Below are 18,948 nucleotides of genomic sequence, written 5' to 3'. Positions count from 1 at the left end.
AAAAGTGACGCTCAAAGAAAAGCGAACTCACTAGCGGCTGCATTTAGAACTGTGCAGAAATCGCTTCCCTCCTTGTCGTATGGACCTCTCCTGAGCATTGTCGGTGCAAAACTCCTACCCACCATCGCTTATGGTAGCGAAACCTTAATGGGTAAAGGCAGTGATATTTTGAACAAAATTATAACCAAAATATACCGAGTGTTATTTCACTTCCCCGGCGCAAGTAAGGTTGGAGTTTGGTTTAACCAATCAAGTTTCAAGTTTCAAATAAGCTTTATTCGGCTTTTGAGTTTAAAACCATAAAAGCAGCAAAAAAAGAAGTACATTTCATGCAAAAATATCTCAACATAACATTTCATAATTAAAAAAAGGAATTGATTTGAACCCAACTAAAATAGTTTAGCAAATCTACTATTCATAAGAATACACCCAAGATACACAGAATCCCCCCTTTTTCACCCGGTGTTATGGTGATTCGGTGCTCGGGGACCAGGATAGAAATCGTGCAGGTCCCAGATACAGATGGAACCATCTCCAAGTTTGGGTTTAGTAGATCGCAAATAGGGGGCAATGTTCCTGTATTTAAATTTAATTAAAATCAAGTCTCCCGAAACATTTTTGGGTAGATGACCAAGCCACCCCACCCTTCTGACGCTCATTATCCCGCCGTCTAGCGTAAGTGGTAAAGATCTATTGTTTTTGAGCCAAAAGATGGCTTTGTTCAGTAGGTCCTGATGTAGCTCACGTTTGCCCGGACTGAGAGGAGGGACCCCAGAGAGAACGGTGACGTATGGGGCGGCTTCGGGGGGTAGATCAATACGATGTCTTCTTTCTAGGGGGATCATATGAGCTCTATGAGGGGCATGTTCAGGATTACGAGTAGCATTTTGTCCAGTATGAATGGGTGGTAGAAAAGGGGAGTTGCAAGTTTGAAGTATCCTGGGAGCATTGTTCGTAGACCTTTCCCGGGTGTTATGGTGGGTGTTAGTGGGGGTAGAACGTGTGGGTATAACAGTATTTCCAGTTGGTGGATATGACCTAATTACAGTTTTTTCGATCCTGGTCAGCCTGTCCCCCAAGTCATTAATTTTTGCTACCAGTGGAGATAGAGCAGTGATCAGCAGTCGCTCAATTTGGGCCAGAAGGGTCGATTGAAGGGGGGATACAGAGTCATTTGGTCGAGTCACAGCTTTATCCAACGTAAATGAGGCTGGGTTGGGGGCAGGTAGAGAGGAGCTGCAGTTATTGAATAGAGAGAGGGTTATATCGGGGGATGCCTGGGGAGAGCAAGGTGCTTGATCAGTGTCTATGGCCACTATGGGGGGGGTTGATGCATCCGGGATATAGTTTGTGCCACACAGGGCATTCAGCTCTTCCCAGATGGACATTATAGTTTGTTGGCTGGGTCCCGATGACAACAGTAATCAGTTCAAAACGGTAGAGGTTAAAAGGATAGAACCTGACTGTACCTTATCCTGTGATGGAGCCAGGAGTGGTGGCCCGTCCCGTCCTCCTCTGGCCTCTGAGGGCCACAGAGGGCCCGCCCTTTGCCCGGGCTTAGCCCGGGGCCGTCCCGCCCGCGTCCCGCGGGGCGGGAGGTGTTCCGCGGTCTTGAGGCGCCTCCAGGCACAGCGGGAGCGTCACGAGCGCGCCAGGACCCGGGGCTGCTGGGAATTGTAGGCGTTCACTGCCCGCCTTGGTCAGGAGAGTCCCAGGTGAGTCTCCGTGTCTCCGCTTGCTCCGTTGCCTTTGCCGTTGCCCTCACGGCGGGATTAGGGGAAGGATTGCCCGGCCGTTGCCCTCACGGCTCCCCACCACTGCAGGTGAGTAGAGAGAATGCTCCCGGCCCCGCTCGGCGCTCCGCGGTCTTGAGGCGCCTCCAGGCGCAGCGGGAGCGTCACGAGCGCGCCAGGACCCGGGGCTGCTGGGAATTGTAGGCGTTCACTGCCCACCTTGGTCAGGAGAGTCCCAGGTGAGTCTCCGTGTCTCCGCTTGCTCCGTTGCCTTTGCCGTTGCCCTCACGGCAGGATTAGGGGAAGGATTGCCCGGCCGTTGCCCTCACGGCTCCCCACCACTGCAGGTGAGTAGAGAGAATGCCAATCAACAATATGCAAGGCAAGGCCATTTTATAAAAGTCTGGAATCAAATAAAAAGCGACCAGCAAAATGAGATATCGCTGCTCTTATGGAGAGAAATAAAGAAGGATACTACCTCCTCTGCAGCTCTATATCTTAGGGATTCAATTAACGAGTTTGGGATTACGACTATATGGGAAACAAATATAACCAAGACATCATTCAAGAAAATCATTAACAAAACCACAGCACACTTATCCACAGTAAAGGATAAAGCTACCCTTACAACGAGGAAACACGCTTGGATGGTGCTAAATGGTTACAATAAGCAGGAGACACAACAATATCTAATAACTCCGTGGACGCAAAAAAACAAGCAGGTCCTCCTCAGTGCGAGATTCGGATCCATGCCAGGGCTTTGCCATCTTCCCCCATGGGAATTTCAAATAACCCGAACGAAATGCAGACTGTTCAATAGGGGTGAGGAAGACATTCAACATCTTTTGTGTATTTGCCCCGAACTCCTCCAAGAGAGAAAATCATTGCTAAAAGCTCATCTCAAGTCACGTGGCATACGGTCATATAGGCAGGCCGTGATGAAATGTATGATCTCAAATGATATCATTTTAAACTCCGCCTTCGTAAAGTTCCTACTGTTAGCTAAAAAGAAACTCAGAGATGTAGCTATTACAAATACTTAATGGGTTGTAAAGACTATGTAATGTCATTTTATAGGATTTTAAACTGGAATTTAACTTTAAATTCTTTTTTTAGTTCAAAATGTTGTAAGATTTTAAATAATCATCATAATAAACTACCATTGTACCTTTGTACCTTTGCTTTCAGATCACTGTACTTGTACCCTCGTGCCAAAAATCTCTGTAGAGAGTCGGCCTGGCATTGAGTATTTATAAGTCAAGTCAAGTCAGAAATTTGTATAGCGCGCTACTCACCCAGAGGGTCTCAAGGCGCTTAAGGGAAAGGGGATTGTTACTGATCGAATAGCCAGGTCTTGAGTTGCTTCCTGAAGGAGAGGTGGTTCTGGGTAAGACGGAGGTGAGAGGGGAGGGAGTTCCAGGTCTTGGCCGCTAGGTATGAGAAAGATCTTCCTCCCATGGTGGCTTTTCGGATGCGACGGGTTCACGGTGAGGGCTAGGTTGGACGATCGTAGTTGGCGGGTGGGGGTGTAGAAGGATAGGCGATTGATGAGGTAGCTGGGTCCTAGGTTGTGGAGGGCCTTGTCTGCGTGAGTGAGGAGACGTAACGTGATTCTCTTGCTGATAGGTAGCCAGTGCAGGTCTCTCAGGTGTTCTGATATATGGTTGTGCCGAGGAATGTCCAGGATGAGTCGGGCCGAGGCGTTCTGAATGCGTTGAAGTCTTTTCTGCAATTTGGCTGTGGTTCCGCTGTAGAGGGTGTTTCCGTAGTCTAGTCGGCTGGTGACAAGTGCTTGGGTGACCATTTTCCTAGTTTCGGTGGGGATCCATCGGAAGATCTTTCGGAGCATGCGTAGGATGTTAAAACATGATGATGAGACGGCGTTGACTTGTTTGGTCATGGAGAGGGAGGAGTCAAGGATGAATCCTAAGTTGCGAGCATGGTCCGTTGGTTTGGGTGCACTGCCTAGGGCCGGGGGCCACCATGAGTCGTCCCAGGCAGAGGGGGAAGTTCCTAGGATGAGGACTTCCGTCTTGTCCGAGTTCAGTTTTAGGCAGCTGTTCTTCATCCATTCGGCTACGTCTTTCATCCCTTCGTGTAGGTTGGTTTTGGCGGTGGTTGGGTCTTTGGTGAGGGAGAGGATCAGTTGAGTGTCATCAGCGTAGGAGATGATATTTAGGTTGTGTTGGCGTGCGATGGATGCAAGGGGGCTCATGTAGACGTTGAAGAGGGTGGGGCTGAGCGAAGATCCTTGTGGTATGCCGCAGATGACTTTGGTGGCCTCTGATCTGAAAGGGAGAGATGGACTCTTTGGGTTCTTCTGGCGAGGAACGAGATGATCCAGTCCAATGCCTTATCTTGTAATCCGACGTTCCTGAGGCGTTGTACTAGGGTGCGGTGGCATACCGTGTCGAACGCTGCGGAAAGATCCAGGAGGATAAAGGTCACTGTTTCCCCATTGTCGAGCAGTGTCCGGATGTCGTCTGTGGCTGCGATGAGGGCGGTCTCGGTGCTGTGGTTAGCTCGGAAGCTGGACTGTGAGGGGTCAAGGGAGCCGTTAGACTCGAGGAAGGCGGCGAGCTGGCTGTTGACGGTCTTCTTAATGACTTTTGCGGGGAACGGGAGGAGAGAGATGGGGCGGTAGTTCTTAAGTTCGGTGGGGTCTGCAGAAGGTTTCTTTAGGAGGGCGCTGGGTTCGACATGCTTCCAGCTTTCTGGGAAGGTAGCGGTGTTGAAGGAGCAGTTGATGATATCTCGGAGTTGGGGTGCGATGACGGAGTCAGCTTTATTGAAGATGTGGTGGGGGCATGGGTCGGTTGGAGATCCGGAGTGGATGGAGTTCATCATGCGGATGGTGTCTTCGGTGCTGATTGGGGTCCAGGCGCGGAGGGTGGTGATAGGGGGCTTCAGTTCAAAGGTAGGGGGAGAGGAGAGGTCGCTGAAGCTGTTATGTATGTCTGCAATCTTGCTGTGGAAGAATGAGGCTAGTGAGTCGCATAGATCTTGAGAGGGAGTGATGTCGTTGTTGCCGGCGCTGGGATTGTTGAGCTCATTGACGATGCTGAAGAGTTCTTTGCTGTTGTGGGCGTTGTTGTCTAGTCGGTCTTTAAATCATGACTTCTTAGTGATGCGGATCAGTTGGTGGTGTTTGCGGGTGGCGATCTTGAAGGCGGTCATGTTGTCTGCGGTTCGGTTTTTTCTCCAGGTTTTCTCGAGGGTGCAGCATTTCTTTTTGGATCTCTTGAGGTCGTCGTTGAACCAGGAGGCTCTTTTGCTTCCTGGTTTGATGGGACGGTTTTTCAGGGGTGCTAGTTCGTCCGCGCAATGGGTGATCCATTGTACGAGAATAATGGCTGCTTGATTTGGGTCCGTAGATCTGGCGGGAGGGTTTTGGTTCAGTGATGTGGTGAGCTGGTCGAGGGTAATTTTGTTCCAACTTCTGCGGGGAACCTGTTGCGGGTGGTGGTGGGTCGTTGTCTTTCTGAAGCTGATCTATTACAGAGTTTTATATTGTGCAACTTAACCTGAAGGTATCGATTATCAGAGCTTTTTACACCAGTTGCGTTACCTGAGCACACATTAATTTTTGTTAGGCTCGTGGAGATTAAGTGATTTGCCCAGAATCTTCGGATGCCGCGCGTCCCTGCCAAGACTCAAACATGGTTCCCTAGCTCCCAGGTCAACTGCCCTAGCCATTAGGCCAACTCCTCTCCTCTTAATACATCTTTAAAATTTAAATAAAACTAAAATTATGTTTAAGATACACACCTACCAATCTTCAAACACATTTACCTTTAATGTATAGCACGGGTAAAAAAAACACATAAAACATATACGCAATACCAGCAAGGAAGAGCATCAATAAAAGGGGCATATGTCTGCGAAAAAAATAAACTTTCAGCATCATTATTAATGCACTCTATGACGTACACAAGGAATCACACATCTATAAACACCGAAAAAAATCATATATGGTATCATAATCATACCTTGCTCTTATGCAACACATAAACCAATCACCACAACAGAATGTAATACATTGGCAAAGGCTACCCCGGATATCCCGCGTGCAGGAGAAACTGTCATTCCTGTACTCCTATATGCGAATGATGGCGTGTTACTGGCCCGTACCCCGCTGGGGCTTCAAAGACTGTTACATTCTTTTGGTGAATTTATGAAGTCATTAGACTTAGTGGTAAATAATAATAAATCCCATGTCATGTCCCTGGGTTCACACAAGTATAACAATAGGTCCCTGTATTGCAATGGATCCGTGATCTCCCGGGTGAAGGTCTTCACTTACCTGGGGGTTGTGTTTGATGATAAAGGAACATGGGCACCCCAACTGGCGGCTAAAGCAAATACCGTAAGGAGATCCTCTGCAGCAATACTTGGTTTTGCAAAGAGGTTAGGTGGTAGACCTTGTGAGGCAATTTTATCTATTTATAAAGCAAAATGTATCGCAATTGCGAGATATGGTGCTTCAATATGGGGTTACAAGCAAACTGATTGTATCCAGAAAGAGGAAAATAAATTCCTCCGTGCCCTACTAGCCCTACCCCAGTCGTCGGCTACTTTTGCTGTCCATCTTGAGTTGGGTATGGGCTATGTTTCAGATTTAACAAGTATGGCCCCCATCCTATTTTGGATCAAAACATGGCTGAACCCAAAGCTTACTTTAAATCATAAGATCTTAAGGGACTGTGTGAACTTAGAGAAATCAAAGGAAATACAGTGGTTGACCTTTCTTAAAGTAATGTCCAGGAATCTGGGGCGTCCAGAGATTTTTTCAAACCCAGAGGGACTGGTAAAAGCTGACATAAACTGGGTGAAAGCCAATTTTCTCAGATTTAGGGAACAAGAGTGTGAATCGTTACAGTTAAGAAAGCCTATGGTTAGGGCTCATTACCTGTTAATCACATGTTTATCTTTGCAGCTTTACATGAGAATTGTAACAAAACCATTTCATCGGTGGTTATTAACCAGATTCCGATTTAACCAGATCCATCTCATTTTAAGTGAAGCTATAGGGTGGTGTAGGCCAGAGGATGCTGCACTGTGTAAGTGTGATGGGCACTCAATTAAAGATACCATGCACTTCACTTTTTTTTGTACCTTTTATACTGGAATTAGGAAAAAGTATATACTACCATTGTTGAAAGATAAAGGGTTCATACAGGTTAAACCAGCATTATTCTATTCGCAATTACTGAAACATCCATTTTCTACTTTCTGCATTGCAAATTTTCTTGTCGGGCTGTTCGGAGCAGGAAAATAAGATTGGCTGGTACAATAGTCCCATGCACCATTGGAAGTATTAAATTATAAATGAAATTGTTAAACTTTTTTAACTGTTTTTATGAGATTGTATGTAATATGTGGAGCTGTTTTATATAGTATACTTTTATGATTTGTATTAATCGAATAAAGTGGCTTTTGACTTGACTTGACTTGACTAATACATGGAGTCAGACAACTTTAGAGAAGACCTTGATCTCATGCACATGCACCTTTGCCTGGCATGTCTACATATGCAATACCTCATGAGTGCATAGAAAAGGAGATTGCAGTCTAGGAAAATACTCAAAGACTACTCCAACTGGGAATCCATATAGATATTCAGACAACAATGACACCATCAGTGACCACCCAATACTCTTTACATTCAACATCTCCTCCTAGAAGAATATACCTAGGGCCAGATGTAGGTAGCCCTTTACCGATCGGAATCGGCCGAAAATACCGATTTTCGGCCGTTTCCGATCGGTAAAGGGCTATCGAGATGTAGGGGCACATTTTCGGTAATTTTACCGAATCGGTATCATTACCGAATCGGTAAATTTACCGATTCGATAATATGTACCGAATCGGTAAAATAATTACCGATTCGGTAATATTTACCGATTCGGTAAAATTACCGAAAAAGCAATGTAGGTAGCCAATTTACCATTGGCACATGGCTTACAGAATCGGTATTTTACCATGGAATACAAATCCATGGTAAAATACCGATTCCTGTGTACATGCACATCTGTGCATGTACACATGTGCCATGTGACAGACAGACGTGCCCTTAGGGCATGTCTGTGTGCCACATTGCACACATGCCCGTTTTGGGGGTGCTAGAGGGTGTCAAAGTGACACCCCCTGCACCCTTGTGAATTCTTTAATTACCGATTCGGTAAATACCGAATCGGTAATGCCTAATCATTCCTATGGGCTTCAAAGCCCATAGGAATGAATGGGCATTACCGATTCGGTATTTACCGAATCGGTAATTAAAGTATTGTTAAGGATTCGGTAACGAATCCAGATGTTGGGACCTACATCCCATTTACCGATTTTGAAATACCGAATCGGTAAAATTCGGTATTTCAAAATCGGTAAATGGGATTTACCTACATCGGGCCCCTAATTCCTTGACTACAGAAAAAAGCGCTGAATATCATGCTACTGGGCCCCTACAAAGAGGCACTGGAGAAGCAATCTGCAGGTCACAATTACTCATCTGCAAACCTATATTGCAATTTAATCTTGGAGATATACCCAGTGTAATAGGCAAGACCACCTTCCCATGAACCCCACTGTAATGCTAAGAGACAGGCTTATGTGGCATTCATGGGTTTTCCAACACTATACATCACTTATTTTCCCTCACTATACGGGCCATCACTTGTGCATGCATAGCCACCAAGAAACCTGCAGGTGCCTCTTTGACATATGTCTGCCACCAGAGTCCAGTCCCTGTATGATGCTGATAAAGATGAAAATTAAAACTAAAATTAATTAAGAAAACTGATAATTTGCCTTGGGTACCAACATGAAAACACGCTTTAAAAAGACACGTCGATAAAATTTTGTAAAGCGCACCAGGCAGCCATATTCACTGGTAGGCCACTGTTAGAGTTCCTTTAACACATGAAATATTTAGAAATTGCTGAACCATCCTCAAATGTATTTGGTAAGCTTGACATTAATGTGACTTTCTTTGAAACTTCGTCATAACTGCAGAATGTTCCAGCTTTGTAAAATGTATTATTTCGAAAAAGCTACATATTCTTGTTGCGCTAAGTTTGAACTTCCTATCTATATCGTGTTCATACAATGCTGAATAGACAATCGCATATTTCAACAATAACTCCCAGTTACATGACATATGATAAGCATTACCCAACCAAAAATCTGCAAGCAATTGTTTCTGGCTTTAGTATAGCTCATTGTTATGCAGTGAAACATTTAATAAATGGTAGAATAGACTGCAATGCACTCTCATAGGAACCAAAGATAATGTTTCCATAAAAACAAATGTTTAGTGTTGTCTGGTACATATTTGATAGTAGACTTCCGACTTCATGTGTTTTTGTGGGAAAGGAAGAACTAAGACTTCTCAACTTCGAAAGATGTCTTTCCATTGGACTGGAGTGATCTAACCTGCAACTAAGTATTCATATGTGTTCTTGTCTTTTGTATAAATGCATGTTTCCTAGTTAGTCAGGACAAATTCGTTTTGGTGGTCTAATGCTGTGGTTTACTGCTGTAGAGAATCTTCTGACAGCTATTGCTGATGGTTACTGCGTTTATCTGCCACCTCTGGGGGTGATGCTCCCTGATGTCAAGCTTCTTATTCCTATCCTTGATGAAGGTAGCTACTGCTTAATCTGTTTCCCCTTAATATTCCCTGTTGAGGCTTTTTTTGTACAGATTGCTACTCAAACTGTATGCTAATGCTATTTGGGAATGTGGGACTCGGCTGAGTTTCATGAGCTGCTCTTTATGGGAGTTCAACTACTTAATTTGATTTGAAATCTCATGCACATTTAGCTTGTAGGCTACGGCAATTACATCAAGACAAAGCGTTCCGATGCTGCATCCGACAAATTCTAGTCTCGCTAAATGCGGATGACATTACGCTCTATATTAGGGAACCCCAACATAATATTAACCCCATTTTACGGGAATTTTTTAAGGTTTGTTCAGCTATCCGGCATAGGTATTAACTGGGGTAAATATCAGGTCTTTCCTCTTACACGGGCAGTAGGGCAGTTCCCATTGGATTTTCCAATAGAATGGTGTGAAACGGAGTTGCAGTACCTTGGTATACAGGTGATCAGAGATAAGGGTGACACCATACGGGCAAATTATGGTACGGCCATAACACGCCTTAATGCTAATATTTCCCGTTGGATACCATTGCCCCTCTTGCTTACGGGAAGAGCCTCCCTTATTAAGATGGTCGTATTGCCCCAGTTTTTTTATTCGTTTCTGAATATCCCCTATGATCCGGGACGGTTCTTTTTTAAAACGTTGCGCTCTGAGTTGCTCAGACTATTATGGGGGTGGGAAGCAGGCGAGGCTTAGTTGGTCGGTATTAACAAGGCCTTATGAGCAGGGGGCTTTAGATGTTCCGGATTTTGAGATCTATTTTTAAGTGCACAGGCACATTATACCTACTATTGGATACACCCTTCTCGCTACATGCCACAGATAGCCACAGAAGATTGGCTTGCTACTCCAGTGCCACTGAAAGGCATACTACATGGGCCTGTTAGCACGCGGGCGACACCGCCTACCACTGTCACTGGTACGGTGGATGCATGGCACCAGATAACTGCATTGCTTGAGTTGCCTCCCTTTACTCCCCGCCGCTTTCGTTGTCATATCATCCTGATTTATCGCTGTTGCAGGAAAAAGGCTTCCAAGGCCTGTGTATGCGTGCAAATGTCACCACATGGGGAGATCTGTGGAGAGGTGTGGCTCACTGGTTAGAGGTGGCAGACCTGTAAGCAGAGAACGGCCCGGGACCAGGGTTCGATTCCCGACGCAGCAGGGTCGTGGACCAGGGGTCAACGGACTCGATAATTCTCGCCTTAGTGCCTACTCTAACCTGGGGACACACTCGGTAACTCTGGGCATTAAGCTTGCCTCATCTCTACAACGGCCCCCCACAGACGCCAGGGATGCCTGGTTTCACCCTGGAGATACCCAGTAAGGGACCATCTCACAGGGAAAACCAGGACGGGTTCCCCAGCGGTCTACAGCGCCAGGACACTTGGTTAGAGTAACAGTGCGCTTTACAAATATCCCACATGAGATCTCTTCCAAGATGGAACGTTCCGGCCCTTAGACCAACTTATATCAGGAGTGCAACCTACGCCCTTGGACATATTTTTATATATTCGACTTAGACAAGGGATGTGGTCCATTCTACCGGATGTATGACATTACAACGCATGCTTTTACCACACATGCCTTTACATCGCAGTTTTTACAACGCATGCTGTTACAATGCATAGCGTTAAGGGGTGCTGGATAGTGAATAGTTTAATTTACTATTCCAACTCCAGTTCCCGTGGATAGTAGGGAAGGTGTTGGATAGTAAATTAAATCTATTCCCTATCCCAGAGCGCCCCCCAGCGCTATGCGTTGTAATGACATGCGTTGTAATAGTTGCGTCGTAAAGGCACTGCGTGGTAAAAGTTGCATTGAAAAGGATGTTCCCCATTCTACCTGATTTTCCCCACGAGCCAGAATGCCTTCTCCCACTACATCACATTTTGGGGTCTGTGAATGGGAAACACCTTGTCTCAGGGCTTTACAACAGCATCCGGGTGCACAGGGCAGGAATAGTCACCCGGTCCCAATTCTCATTGGAATGAAGATTTAGGACGGGAACTATCTGATGAACAATGGCGATACTGTTGTGTGCAAACGGCCCAAATCTCATCCAGTTGCAGGTTGCGAATTATACATTATAAATATCTGCATATATTATATTATATGCTAATAATTGCGGTTCAAATTGGTAGACACAGATAGGTGCATGAGATGCAGACAGCCGGGAGCAGGATTCCTACATTTAGTGTGGGAGTGTCCGACCATGCATGCATATTGGGAGCAAGTACTAACGGCTTGAGGTAACATGATTGGTAGCGTATTGGAAAGGAACCCACTGCTCACATTGCTGGGGTATACGGCACAGATACCTACGTTGTATAGGAAGTTCATAGCTGTATCGCTACTATTAGCCAAACTGAGGGTGGCATGCAGATGGGGAAGGGCTCGTGCCCCGAAATGTAAGGAGTGGATGGCAGATTTACTATATTGTCAGGAGCAACATACTACGTATACTGAACTGTTGCAAATGGCATCCCGGCCCAGAGATATTTAGGGCCGTTTTTGCAGGAGTATCTTATGTTGCAGGGCGCTGCGGAAACTGATAACGAAGTATGTGCAGGTGTATGAATTCTTGTGGTCATGTACATGTATTCTGCAGACCTTTGACTCTGGTCGTATATGGACTCTATGCTACTCTGTATCGAACGCTGAAATCCTGGATAGGATTATTTTGAAGCCTTTCATTGTGTGGTTTTCATTGTACGATATTCACTTGACAAGCTCTGCAAGGGCAGTGGATGGCGGGGGTGTACGGCGGCTGGGTGTCGTTTCACTGTGACACTGTTATATAAGAACTACTTTGACATTGTCTGGAAAACTTGAAAAATAAAGTTTAAAAAAATAAATAAATCTCATGCACATTTGCTCTTACTCTTTTCCTGAATTCTTCATGGATTCTTTTAACGTTTGAATTTGGGACTTTATTTAGAATAGGGACTCATCTTTCTTTATGGAAAACACTTGTCATATTGCATTATTATTGACTATAACCAATTTCTTGATGAATTTCTGTAAACCGATTTATCTGACTTACTAATTGGATAGGAAAAAAATGAATCTCTTACTAATCTCTTTATGAGAATTAAGATTTTCAAAACCAATCTTAAACTCTCATTGTTGACTGTTATGCTAAAAGAATTTATAAAGCGCATAGCTGCCCACCTGCTGCCCCAAAAAATGGGGCTTCCCAGAACTAGACCTCGCAGATTGATAAACTGTAACCAGCAGCCTAACAGAAATAGCGGGCATTAGATGGAAAAGAGCCATGTCTTTGGGGATTTCCTGAAGAACAGATAGTTCTCAATGTTTCTACTAGTTTCAGACCTGCCAGGACCCGAACAAGGCACAGGCATGTCATTAGTGCCTTGAAAAGTACTGCGAACTGGCTGATGAAGAAAAAGACAACGCGGAACCGCAAATGGGCTTTAGCGGTTCGCGTGCGGAATTCTAAGATGGCCGCCAACTTGGAAGACGAGTTGGCGGTCTACCTGCTGCTGCAAGACACAGGTGAAGAGCTCTATGAGAAGCGCACAAGCTAATTCTGCTGCGCACTTCACTAGAGCAATTTGGAGGAAGAGGTTGTTTCCTGACGAGTTCCCAGTACCCTACGTTTATCCCTAGACGTCTCATTTATTATTTACCTATTAGATAGGGATTCAAAACTCCCAGAACCTTTCCGAGTATAGTAGAAGCCGAATTCAGAGCGAGGCTTGGATATACGTACCAGTTCATTCTGCGCATTACCGGAGGTGGGAGACTCATCTTTCAAGACGTTCCTGACGCAGAACAATTCCTGAGAGGAAGAATTTTAGATAAGTCACTACATTTAGCGCTAAATATAGTTATGACAGTAACAAAATTCAGAATATATACAAGAGGAGATTAAGCAATTAAACCAGAGTAATTCCATACTTACCAGTAGATAGGGTAAATTTGATTACCTAAAAGACAAGAGAAAAAAAGTTAATATTCAGAAAAGATTCATCAAGGAAAAGTTATAGAAGATATAGGAGAAAATAAAAGGCTACAGAGCTTCCACCAGGAGGTAAGGGTTAATAAATAGAGAATAATATCTAGAAGAGACATAAGAAAGAGAGAACAGAGTAGCATTTAATTTATTTATAATACAGCTAAAATCCTGAAAGAGACCAGAAAAGACAATTAAAATAGAAAGAAGAGTAACACAACTTTAAATCGAATAAGGTGAGAAGTCAATAAGATAAAGATAGTTTAGACTAGAGGAGCTAGGGAAATTATTAACCATTCTGTATCTTAATATATTTGTATTAGGACTTCTACGGTTCTTCAGAATACGGACGAATTTTCGAGAAGCAAGGATTTAAAGGCAGCCTCTTCTTGCTGTTTGTTATTTTATCCAATTTCCGCCTTCCCCCTTTGAGAATCTTGAGAGTTAAGTTTATTCAGATAACTGACTCTGGGTGTCTTGAAGGTGGAGTTGGGAAAAAGGCTTCAGTCTGTTCCTGTGCAATTCGTGGCAAGAGCACTGTATCCTTTGAAAAAAGAAAAGAGCATAGCATCCTTTTGACAGAGTGAAGTGCCTACATAATTATATTGCACCCGAACAGGATGGCATGTATGTGTGTCACATGGCACACAAGCCAGAATCAGGGGTGCAACAGTGTGTCAAAGTGACACCCTGTCCCCCTTGACAATTCGGTAATTTTACCGAATCGGTATTTACCGATTCGGTAATTGACATTGATTCCTATGGGCCCCAAGGCCCATAGGAATTAAAGGCAATTACCGAATCAGTGAATACCGATTCGGTAATTACCGAATCATACCGATTCGGTAAAAATTACCGAATTATTTCCTACATCTCATTTACTGAATCTAGAATACCGAATCGGTAAAATTCGGTATTCTAGAGTCGGTAAATGAGATTTACCTACATCGGGCCCTAAGTGGCTTACTTGGCACAATTTAATAAGTTAGTGGTGGAGACAAACTGGCCGGAGAGCAAGAGAGCTGCAGTCTTTTATCGAGGTTTGAGAGGCTAAATATATCCTGGCTCATACCAAATCGACCCACAGAAATATCTCAGTTGGTGGATTTGGTATTGGAGATTGACTTTCGCTAGGGTGAATGAAAAGGAGAGAAAAGGAAGGAGTTCAGACCAGTGGTACCCAGATTTGACAGAACTCGGTCAGACTACTGCAGAGTAGTAGAAGAGAAATCTACCTCAGAACCAATGCAGATAGGAACTATTCGTGGCCCTTTAACCAAAGAAGAGAAGGAGAAAAGAAGGGCAGGAAATGTGTGCATGTATTGTGGTTCGAATGGTCATTTTGTAAAAGGTTGCCCAAAAAAACCCCAAACTGCTTTTAAGCCGAAGGAAAACTTGCAGCACCACCTGTAGGAGGAGTTGGACAGGTGGATGCTAATCAGGAATCAACTCCTAGAGAACATCAGTTGGCAAGCACGCTCCAGTCCTCTTCACCCCACCTGGTTCTACCAATGGAGATTAAATTTCGAAAACTATAATCACAGACGTATCGGTAATGGTGGACTCGGGGGCCACAAGAAATGTTTGCAATATAAAATTTGCTGCAGAGATAGGTTTAGGAGCCATACCAAAGGCCAAAAGCGAACCAGTGAGGGCAGTAGACTGTACAAACTTGTCTTCTGGACCCATTGTGAGTCATAACGAACCCCTGCAAATGAAATCCAAAGACGGACATGAGGAAATTCTTCAATTTAATTTAATCGATGCACCCCAGTTTGAACTCATCTTAGGAATTCCTTGGTTGACAGAACACAACACTACCATTGACTGGAGTACTAGAACTATTACTATGAATTCGAGTTACTGCACCGAAAATTGTATGAAGAAAAGAAGGTCTGACTATAAGGATAACCCAACTATTTCTTTGTGCATGATGGAAACATCTATATGTGTCATTAATTCACAGGAGGTACCTCAAGAATATCGGGACTTCGAAGACGTTTTAAGTGAACAAGAAGCGGAAAAGCTACCACCTGATCGGGCCTATGACTGTACAATTGAATTGGAACCAGGAGCAAATTTGACGTGCAGTAGAGTTTATGCACTAACGGAAAAAGAACACCAACATCTAAAGGAATACCTGGACAAGCATTTAGCAAACGGACTTATAAGACCATGTAAATCACCGGTTATGTTATGTTAAAAAGTTTATACCGCGCACGTACACCGAGACGGTTTCTTGGCGCTCATAACAGACATAACGAGCCAGGGCAAAGGGTGTTATTCTAAGGCCGCTTTGAAAAGGAAAGTTTTTAAAGTTTTCCTGAACGACTCATAAGAGGGGCAGTGGCGAAAAGAAGAAGGGAGGGAATTCCAGAAGGAAGGGCCTAAAAATGAAAAACGCATTCCGCCGTGTTTTTTGCGGCGGTTAGATGGGATGCAGAGAAGATTATCAGCAGAAGATCTTAGATTACGAGTAGGGAGGTATCTCTTTAGCTTGGAGGAGATGAATTCAGGGGCGCGGTTATGGAGAGATTTGAATATGGTGCATCCGAGTTTGAAGGAGCACCGTTTAGCCACTGGGAGCCAATGGAGGCTCCTCAGAAGGGGGGAGACATGCTGGTGTTTAGGTTGGTGGAACACCAAGCGGGCGGCCTGGTTCTGAATTAACTGGAGTTTTTGAAGCTGATAGGAAGGAATCCCCACATACAAGATGTTAGCAAAGTCAACCCTGGAGATGACCAAAGCCAGTATAACTAGTGTGAGTGCCTCTCTGGTAAGAAATCGGCAGATCTTACGGATCCTACGCAGTTGAAAAAAGCAGGATGATGTAACAGCAGAGATCTGGGATTTCATAGATAAGTCCTCAGAGATGACCACTCCAAGGCTTTTCACAGAGCTGACCGGGCGAGGGGGGGTGCCAAGAGAAAGGGGCCAGTAATTGTCATCCCATGGATTGGTAGGACCACCCACCAGAACAAGTTCCGTCTTAGACGGGTTCAGCTTGAGCTGGCTGTGAGCCATTCAGTCAGAGATGAACAACATTGTTGTTTGAAAATTAGAGCGGGAGGAAGGTGAAGTGTCCAAAGGGAAGACCAACTGTTAGTCGTCTGCATAATTATATATAGTGGCAGGGGAGTGACGAAGGGAGACCATAAGTGGTTGCATATATAGATTAAAGAGAAGCGGGGAAAGAGCTGAACCCTGGGGGACAACACAGGTGATGGGGGAGAAAGGAGCAGAGAAGGTAGAAAGTTGGACTGCCTGGGAGCGGCCTTGCAGGAAGGATTGAACCCAATCAAGGGCGATGCCCTGGATGCCGGCGTTTCTGACACGGTCGATCAGAATAGTATGATCGACCGTGTCAAAAGCCGCCGAGAGATCCAACAGTACAAGGGCTTGGGAAATGTTGTTATCGGCACCAGCTCTAAGAGTGTCCATGACAGCCGCGATCACCATCTCTGTGGAATGGAGGGGGCGAAAACCAGCCTGTTGGGGATCCAAGAAAAGGGAAGTCTCCACAAACGTGCTCAGACACCTAGTAACATAGATTTCTAGGATCTTTCCCAGAAAAGGGAGAAGGGAAATGGGTCTGTAATTGCTCAGCACAAGTGGGTCTGCGTTGGGCTTCTTCAGAATGGGTAATACCACAGCCTGCTTGAAAGCTTCTGGAACAACTCCTGATGTTAAGGAGGAGTTGAGGAGGGCCAAGGCAGGATCAGGACAGGCCATGAAGATTTCTTTAAGAATATGTGGGGGGCAGCAGTCCTTGGGAGAACCGGAACAGACTTTATGAAGAAGACTGTGGAAGTCGGTGATGGAAATAGGAGGAAAAGTATGAAATTTCTGAGGGTTTTCAGAGGGGAGGGGAAATGATTTGGAAGGGGAAGGTGGAGAGATATTGTTTTTAATAGTGGAAATTTTATCTTGAAAGAAGGCATTAAGCTCATCACACAGTGCCTGGGTGGGCACGGGAGGAAGAGTGATGCGATCGGGAAGTAAGGTAGTGGTCTGACCAGGTGCAAGGGGTGATCAGTGGAGGGTCGATGTCAAGGTTGGCCATCCAGACCTGATCAAGTATGTGGCCCTTGCAGTGGGTGGGAGTGGAAATCAATTGCTGGCAGTTCAAGCTGGTGAGGGTTTCTGAGAACAGCTCAGACAATCGGCTTTCTTGAGGGTCATTAGGCCAGTAATTAAAATTGCCCAGGATGAGAATCCTGGAGTGATTAATAAGAAGCTGGGAGACCAGCTCCCCGACTGATTGAGCGAAAGAAGGCATGTAGGAGGGGGGTCTGTACATAAGAACGCAGATAAGGGAGGTAGTGATTGAGCGGAGCTGTATGACGAGGGTTTGAGTATTGGGGATGGGAGTGCAGTCTAAGATGGAAAAGACATGTTCTTTACGGATGATGGCTGCAACTCCACCACCAACTTGCCCCCTAGGAAGGTTAACGTGTAAAATATAGTAGCCGTTTGGGATAGCGGCTAGAATATCAGGTACGGAGTCCTCTGTTAGCCAGGTCTCGGACAAGAAAATGATGTCTATGTTAGTGTCATCTAAAAGGCGGTAAATCTCTAATTGGTGTTTCACCAGGGAGCGTGTATTTAGATAGAGGATGGTTAGGGCACAGGTGACAGGAGTGGGAGGGGGGAAGTAAGAGGGTACGGGTGAGAGAGCAGGACCGGGCGGGAGAGGAAAGATCGTGGGCGGGGGGAGAAAAATGCCACACGCCTGGGCCCTCCTAATAGGCTCAGGCGGCAGAGGAACAGCATGTTGGAGGGAACATAAGTCCGCGGAAGAATACAGGAATGTTTGGGCAGAGTGCAAGGCCGCAGGTCGCGGCCAGCCGCGGACGGGCGCAGACGGGCAGGACTTTGGCTTGACTTCGGCGCGAAGTCGGCGCTCCCGCTGCGCTCCCGCTGCGCTCGTCCGCTGCGCTTCTGCCATACCGTCATTTTATATGATAGGGGCGTGAAACCACTAGACCGCTAACCTGCGCTGGGTGCGGCAGGGCGGAAGTGGAGAAGAGAAGGCGGGGAATGGCGCTCTAGAGTTCGACCCTCCGCACAAACGGCACTCAGCCGGGTGGAACGGGGTCTGGAGCGAAGGGAAACAGGTGAGATTACTCACAATGAGCAACAACAAGAGCCGGTTGCAATTATACAAGTAACAGTAATTTTAAAACATGCACAGCGATAAATGCGGAGGAGCCGCGTTAAAAAGCTATTAATCAGCTAGTCAAATTCACAGAGAGTTAATCACACATTAGCAGCCTGGATTGCCGCGTCTGTCAACTGTGACCCGCGTTGACTTCCAGGATATACTCTATGGTCAATAACCACTAGACTGCTAACCTGCGCTGGGTGCGGCAGGGCGGAAGTGGAGAAGAGAAGGCGGGGAATGGCGCTCTAGAGTTCGACCCTCCGCACAAACGGCACTCAGCCGGGGCGGAACGGGGTCTGGAGCGAAGGGAAACAGGTGAGATTACTCACAATGAGCAACAACAAGAGCCGGTTGCAATTATACAAGTAACAGTAATTTTAAAACATGCACAGCGATAAATGCGGAGGAGC

Source organism: Lissotriton vulgaris, chromosome 10 (assembly GCF_964263255.1).
Source record: "Lissotriton vulgaris chromosome 10, aLisVul1.2, whole genome shotgun sequence".
NCBI classification, from domain to species: Eukaryota; Metazoa; Chordata; class Amphibia; order Caudata; family Salamandridae; genus Lissotriton; species Lissotriton vulgaris.
This window is presented reverse-complemented; position numbering follows the sequence as displayed.